Consider the following 7,005-nt stretch of genomic DNA (forward strand, 5'->3'; position numbering starts at 1 on the left):
CTTCCACTTACTTCCATGAACAATCTATGGTGCTGCTCCAGAAAAAAAATGAATGTTTTCTGGCTTCATTGAAATAGCACAAAGACACTTTTGCACATGAGGTAACACATGTTTCAGAGACAACTTAGTAAAGAGAAATGCAATTTAAATTGCTTATAAATACATTATCCATGAGAATATTTTGTTCAAACTTCTTATGTGCTCTGTAAATTAAGGTGAATTTTAAATGGGAAGAAGGTTCTCAGATCATTTTTTGTGAGTCTATATGCTGTGCATTAATTTCCCAAATGTACATGAGTTAACAGTAGGAGAAACTATAGCAATTATAGGAGAAAAAGAAGTTCTGTGTTTATGTATAAGTGTTCAATACAATATAGAAGACTCTACAAATAAGAAAACATTGAAACAATAAAGCCAAGTCCCGTATGTAGATTTATAGGAGTGATATAGAGAAAGCATTACTCCTAAGTGGAACAAGAAGCATGAGGCTACTCCCTTTCTAAATCACGCTTGCTAATCATGTAAATGTGCAAAAAGGAGAATGGAAGAATGATTCTGTTTCCAATGCAAGTCACATATGGGAGAATAGACTTAATTGGAAAAAAAGAGTCTATCCTGAGGGAACAGGAATTATACTAGCAATGAACCTGGTGGCTAAGATCACATTTCTTTTTCTTTCCTTTTCTTATATTCCTTTTAATTGTTTTTGTTTTTCGTGTCACTTGAAATATGGGACATGGCGCTGTCCCTCTGAAACACAGCTCAAGGCTAGTGCTCTTCCACTTGAGCCACAGTGCCACTTCCAGTTTTCTGGTAATTATTGGAGAAAAGAGTCTCCAGGACTTTCCTGCCCGTGCTGGCTTTAAACCCCAATCCTCAGATCTCACAACAACTTGGTTTATGATCACATTTCTAACAGTGTACACTCAGGATATGTAATGTATATGTCCATCTATCTTTATATGAATTCTTGAGTTAAAAATCTGGGCTACAGGATAGACTTTACACTCACAAAAGTGTTTGAAGTTTAAAAGTTGATACTCCTGGAAAAATAAAACCTAAGAATGTAAAGGAGTCTGGGAAGTTCAATTTGCATCCAGCTTGGACAGTATAGGCTTTGAGACACTACCTATAATTAACCAGCCAAAAGCTGGGATACCAGTCACGAGCAAGATTGCTGAATTACAGCTTTAGGTTTTTGCATACATACATACAAACATACACATACACACAGAGGCACTTATAGGTGCACACAAAAATATACAAATGAAACAACTCTCAGAATATGTAGGAAAGTTAGAAAACAATAGAAAATAGGTCCTGAGTAAGACTAGAATCAAGTGATAATTTTTAATATTAGAAATCCTTCAAGTGAACTTTCCCCCAGAAGTTGAGAATATTACACAGGTAGGGACCAGAGATAGTAAGAAAGTCAAGCAACCATTATTAACGGGATATGATACATGGTGGAATGAATCAGGGAAGCCTGCAGGTGCATCTGAAAATGTTCATATCCCGTGTCAAATGTTAAAACATCTTTGAAAATAGTACATAAACAGTCTCAGCAGTCAGTCTAGTGGATAAGATTATAGGAGAAGTTCAGATTTGCTAATCTGTTTCTAGATGAAATAAAACAAACTATGTCAGGGCAATGTGATACAACCCTGGAATTCTAGCACTCATGCAGGAGATTAGAGAGTAGAATTACCTAACGATATCTTCCCTGGACCAGGTAGAATAATTTTGTCTCAGTAAAACAAACCATCAACAAAAAACGAATACACAGTTGGAAGTTTGGCCTAATTTTGTCATTATGTTTTGAGAAGTCAAGTTCCTATTGAATGCAACTCATACATATCCTCACTTGTTTTTTAAATGCTCTCATCATTACAGAACATTCCTAGATGCAAAATAGCTCATGATTCCCATCCAAAAACTTGCAGAAGTAAGTAAGCCTCATTCTGTTGGATTCCAAATAAATGTTGAAGGATTACAAAAGCTTAAGTCTGGAGAAATAGCAAAGTTCGTCTAATGTAGGACTCTGTAGACCTTGTTAAATTAGAATTTAGATTTAAAATATATTTTTTGGTTTTGTTTGTAATTTCATATTCTATAGGATGCTACAAAATTCTTTTTAAGTAGACGGATTATTTGAAAAATTCACAAAAGATTCTGGCATTCTATTTGCCTAGATATTATTTCAAGAGAGTTATAATTAGAACATAGTTAATAGATAATTCACACAGTTCATGTATACCATGTTAATATGAATGATCTAGACAGAGTTGCCAAGAAATGGATGACATTAATTTATACATTTAGAAAAACCAATTTTTTAAGGGTTTGGTTTAATATGGTATGAAGAGAGTAATTGTGTGACATCTGCTTTCTTCTCCCTATATGTACCACAGGAAGCCATTTCCTTATTTACGTTCCTCTGTATACATGGAGAAAAATGCTAGGTTTGGGGTTTGTTTTCAATTTTGTTTTTGTTTTATTGGTTCGTCCTAGAGCTTGAACTCTTGGCCTGGATAGGGTCTCTGAGCCTGTTTATGCTCAAGGCTCATGCCCTACCACTTCAACCTCAGTGCCACTTGAGTCTGGCTTTTGTGGAGGAGTTTTTGGAGATAAGATCCTAAGAAGCCTTCCTGCCTGGGTGAGCTTTGAATCATAATTTTCCTATCTTAGCATAGTGAATATCTATGATAACTTAAAAGTATAAATATAAATAATATTGGCAAGTTTTCTCATGTTAAGAATACCAGTGGAGGAAAAATGATGCAGCTCAGTTTATGGTGGTGTTCTTCTCAGAACAAGGAGGGTGTCACATTAGCAGAGGCGTAGTATTTTTTCAAAATAGAGATAAGATATTCATGATGTGAATTAAGGAATTTTAAGGTGTCCCTTAGAAGTTGGAAACTGTTGGGCTAGTATGACTTTATGGCATAAATCTTGGGATTGATGGTCATAGACATAATAGCTTACTCTTATAAAAATTGCTTACTCTTTAATTAATTATTACACATGCTTCACAGTTTTATCCTCTATCAGAATGTGGCTATTTTTCTATTTACTTCTCAATCTGTAACACCCCATTGGAAACTGCATCTATTGCAGAATTACATAACATGCAAACAGGTACTGTTTTGAATCTCTTAGGTATGTTGAGAATTTAAAAATGAGTAGTTATTAGTCATAGGAATTTTGAGGAACACATATATTCTGTCCTCTTAAAAACTTACTTACATTTAAAAGTTATGGGTTTCCATAGCATTAAACTGTTTTCATTTTTAGAATGAGAAAATACTAAATTTATTCTTTTTCGAAAAATTTGGCAAGTATATTGTGAAAATATTGTCTAGTTGGATAACATGCAAGTTGATTACCCTCTGATAAAGAAGGGGTAATTAATTCAAATTAGATGCCAAATAGTATTGATTTTTAAAATGTTACTATATAAAGAATATTATTTACTGTGCCAATACAGTGAAATTATATTTTATGCAGGTTACTTTTTCAATTTTATTATAAAAAAGATGTACAGTGGGGTTACAATAATTGTAAGGTATTAAATCATAACTTTTCAAACTTGGTAACACTCCCTCATTTTTCTCAGTTTTCCTTCACCCCTTCACCGCTCACAAGTTCTAAAGTACATTTCCAAAATATTGTCTTGTGAGTATTGCTACTGCATTGGTTTGTCTTTTGTCCTTTGTCTCACCATTATGCTCACCATTGTCTCACCATACAGCAGGGATAAACCATAGGGGAACACCCCAAAGAAAACAGAAATCACATAGTTCATCAAAAACAACAACCACAAATGAAAAAAAAAATCTAGTTCCATATCTTGGAATTCATTTTGCTTAGCATCATCTAATATGGTAATATATACGCATAACAAAGCCACTAGAAAATAAGAGCTGCATGGATACTATATCATGAAAACAGCATGTTAACATTTTGAAAGTAAAGGTGGAATTAGGATTGGTGAATTTGCGGTTCTGATAAAGGATTTTCAAGGGTTTTAACGTTATGACAAGTAAAATTTAATTGTTCAAAATTTTTAACAACTTAGCTTATTAAGAAAATTTTAAATTGCCTGGAAGAATAGGCTTTCATGCAAAGAAATCCAAGGAGACTTAGTAGAGAGGGAGCAATGTGGATGAAGATGGCTCTTTTTCACACTAAACAAACAAACCTCAGAAACCTTGCTGTAAGTCCTCTAGGTTCCCTTGGAATTGTCCTTACCCAGGAACTATATTCTCACTGTTTGAAACCAGATTGTATTGGAATTTAAATTAAAAGTTCTTAAAAAAATAAGACATCAAAATTTGTAAATTTACCTTTAATTACCAAACAGTAATTCTCTGAAAAAGATAATTTGAGTCAAAATATTTAGGGAGAAAGTGCCCTCCACAATAAAAGAAGGTGTTGGTATTACACATTTCTGTTTGTAACACTTTCCACTTTCGTAGACAGGCCAGAACAAAAAGTAATCATGCATACGAACAATTTTTCCACCTTCTTGGCTTTAGCTACTTTTGAAATGGAAGGTATAATAAACAATTATATTTTGATAAAATACCTTCTAGTCTGAAAAGTTCTATTTGAAGTGTTCATCTCTCTATGATCGCTTGTAACCAAGATTAGTTTTGTTCTAGTAAGAAAATCTTTGCTGTCAGGGTAAGATATTCTAGTTGGTCTGTTCCCACATGGAAGAAGGGTAAAGGCTCAGGTAGACATTTGTTCCAGTAACACCTCATTTGGGAAATTGTCAGCTGAAGAAGTTTAGAAGTAGCTCTTAAGCAATGCTTACTTTGAATCCATTAGGTCCACAAAGCTAATTCAGTTGGATAAATAAGTACTTGAAAAAGCCATCACCTTTGGACCTATCTATAAATAATTAAGAGTACGATCAAATACCAAATAAAAAGACTTAATATAGTCATTGACAAAAAAATTTTGCAAATGTGAGCAATCGACTGATCAATATAATTTTTTTCCACTATTCACAGAATTTAAGGGAAATAAGATCGATAGCATTGTTAGGAACAATAAGGTTTCCTTCTTACAAGTAGGCACCCATAGATATAAGCCTGTATAAAGATTGAATCATTAACTACTTAAATTTAGAGGATATTACGTGCTTCAGCAGCACGTATACTCAAATTACAATACAGAGATTAACATGGCACTTGCACAAGGATAATATGAAAATTTGAGAAGTATTCCATATTTTTCATTCTTCAGATGCAAGAAATGAAAAACAGTTATTAAAAAGTTGATTACAAAATTACAAGTGTCACAATACATGTAATTCATATTATTAAATTTAGTTTGACATCAGTGTATTAAATCTTCACCACAGAAAGGCGTTTACATAGCATAAACTTTACAAAACTTTTCAAATTAGACAACACTGACATTTTATCCCAAAGAAAAATAATATTAAGACCTAGAAAAAAAGGAATCAAACTGTTCTATATGGAATGCAATCAGAAAGGACACATTAATGAACCTATATATTATAAAATAATGTAGAATTCAAAGTATATCTAGGAGAAAATAAATTATGAACATTATGCAAACATAGAATATAGAATATTTTAAAATATACTTTTTCAGACAAGCATCAGAAATATTTTAGTTTCTGTACTACTCATTTCAACAGGTAAATTAAACTTATTTCTGATTAAAAAATCACAAACTCTGAAGAAATTATTATACATGTATACAAAAACTATTGAATACATTTTTACATCCAAGGCAGGAAATTCACTTGGAAGAATTCCACGGAATCCATGAATTTTTACAGTAAAATATTGGTGCTGCCGGGCACTGGTGGCTCATGCCTATAATCCTAGCTACACAGGTGACTGAGATCTGAGGATCATGGTTCAAAGCCAGCGTGGGAAGGAAAGTCTGTGGTACTCTTATCTCAAATAAACCACTAGAAAACTGGAAGTGGAGCTGTGTCTCGAGTGGTACAGCGCTCACCTTGAGGTGAAGAGCACAGGGATAGCTCCCAGGCACAGAGCTCAAGCCCCATGATTGACCAAAAAAAAAGATATTGCTCTTATTTGGATTGTGAAAATGTTTTGTAGGGACACAAAAGATGGACTTGCATTTTTGAAATTTAAGAACCTTAACCCGACCATTAGGACTTCGGTGAACAATTTGTACAGCCTTTCACAACTTCATAGAGGTAGTGATACATAATTATCCTTTTGGCAATATCAAATACAGTTTCTTCTATATTGTTCTTCAGGCCTGGTTTTATATAATGGTTCAACAGAAGGCTATCCAGCATATCTTTACTATCTCAATTCTCGAAAGCAAGATGTAAGGCTGTCAAAAGTCCTTTAGTTTGGGGAAGTGGAACTGTGGCTCAAGTGGTAGAGTGCTCCCCTTGAGCTGAAGAGCACAGTAACAGCACCCAAGCCCAAAGCTCAAGCCCCATGTACGACCAAAAAAATAACACCACCACAACAAAAATCAAACAAACAAAAATATTTGGGCTGGGAAGGTGGCTCAGTGGTAGAGCGCTTGCCTTGCATGCATGAGGACCTAGGTTCAATTCCTCAGCACCGCATAAGCAGAAAAAAAGCCGGAAGTGATGCTGTGGCTCAAGTGGTAGAGCGCTAGCCTTGAGCTGAAATGCTGAGGGACAGCGTCCAGGTCCAGGGTTCAGGCCCCACGACCAGACCAAAAAAAAATTTTAAAAAAAGAGTCCGTTGGTTTGGGCATTGGTATCTGTATCATGATGAAGTAAGAAAGAAGCCACTCTGGTATTATTCCACGTATATGCACTGTGCAGGGGTGTGCAGTCATCTACAGTTATTGCATGTGCCGATTGAGACACCAACTCACTGACAATGTCTAAGTGTCCACTGTAGGCTTCTCGAAGAGGGGTATACTCATCATCATCCCTACTATTCACATGAGTGGCCTTTTGGGAAAGAAGTCTCCGCACTGTAATAAGCTGAATATTTTCGGCAGCCC

General features: G+C 34.8%; 1 pseudogene; it reads left to right on the top strand.

The window, feature by feature from the left end:
- The first annotated feature begins 5,146 nt into the window (after positions 1-5,146).
- On the top strand, positions 5,147-5,243 carry LOC122126031 (annotated as a pseudogene).
- The last annotated feature ends 1,762 nt before the right edge of the window (positions 5,244-7,005 follow it).

Source organism: Dipodomys spectabilis, unplaced genomic scaffold, assembly GCF_019054845.1.
Source record: "Dipodomys spectabilis isolate Male_0828 unplaced genomic scaffold, ASM1905484v1 ptg000272l, whole genome shotgun sequence".
Lineage (NCBI taxonomy): Eukaryota > Metazoa > Chordata > Mammalia > Rodentia > Heteromyidae > Dipodomys > Dipodomys spectabilis.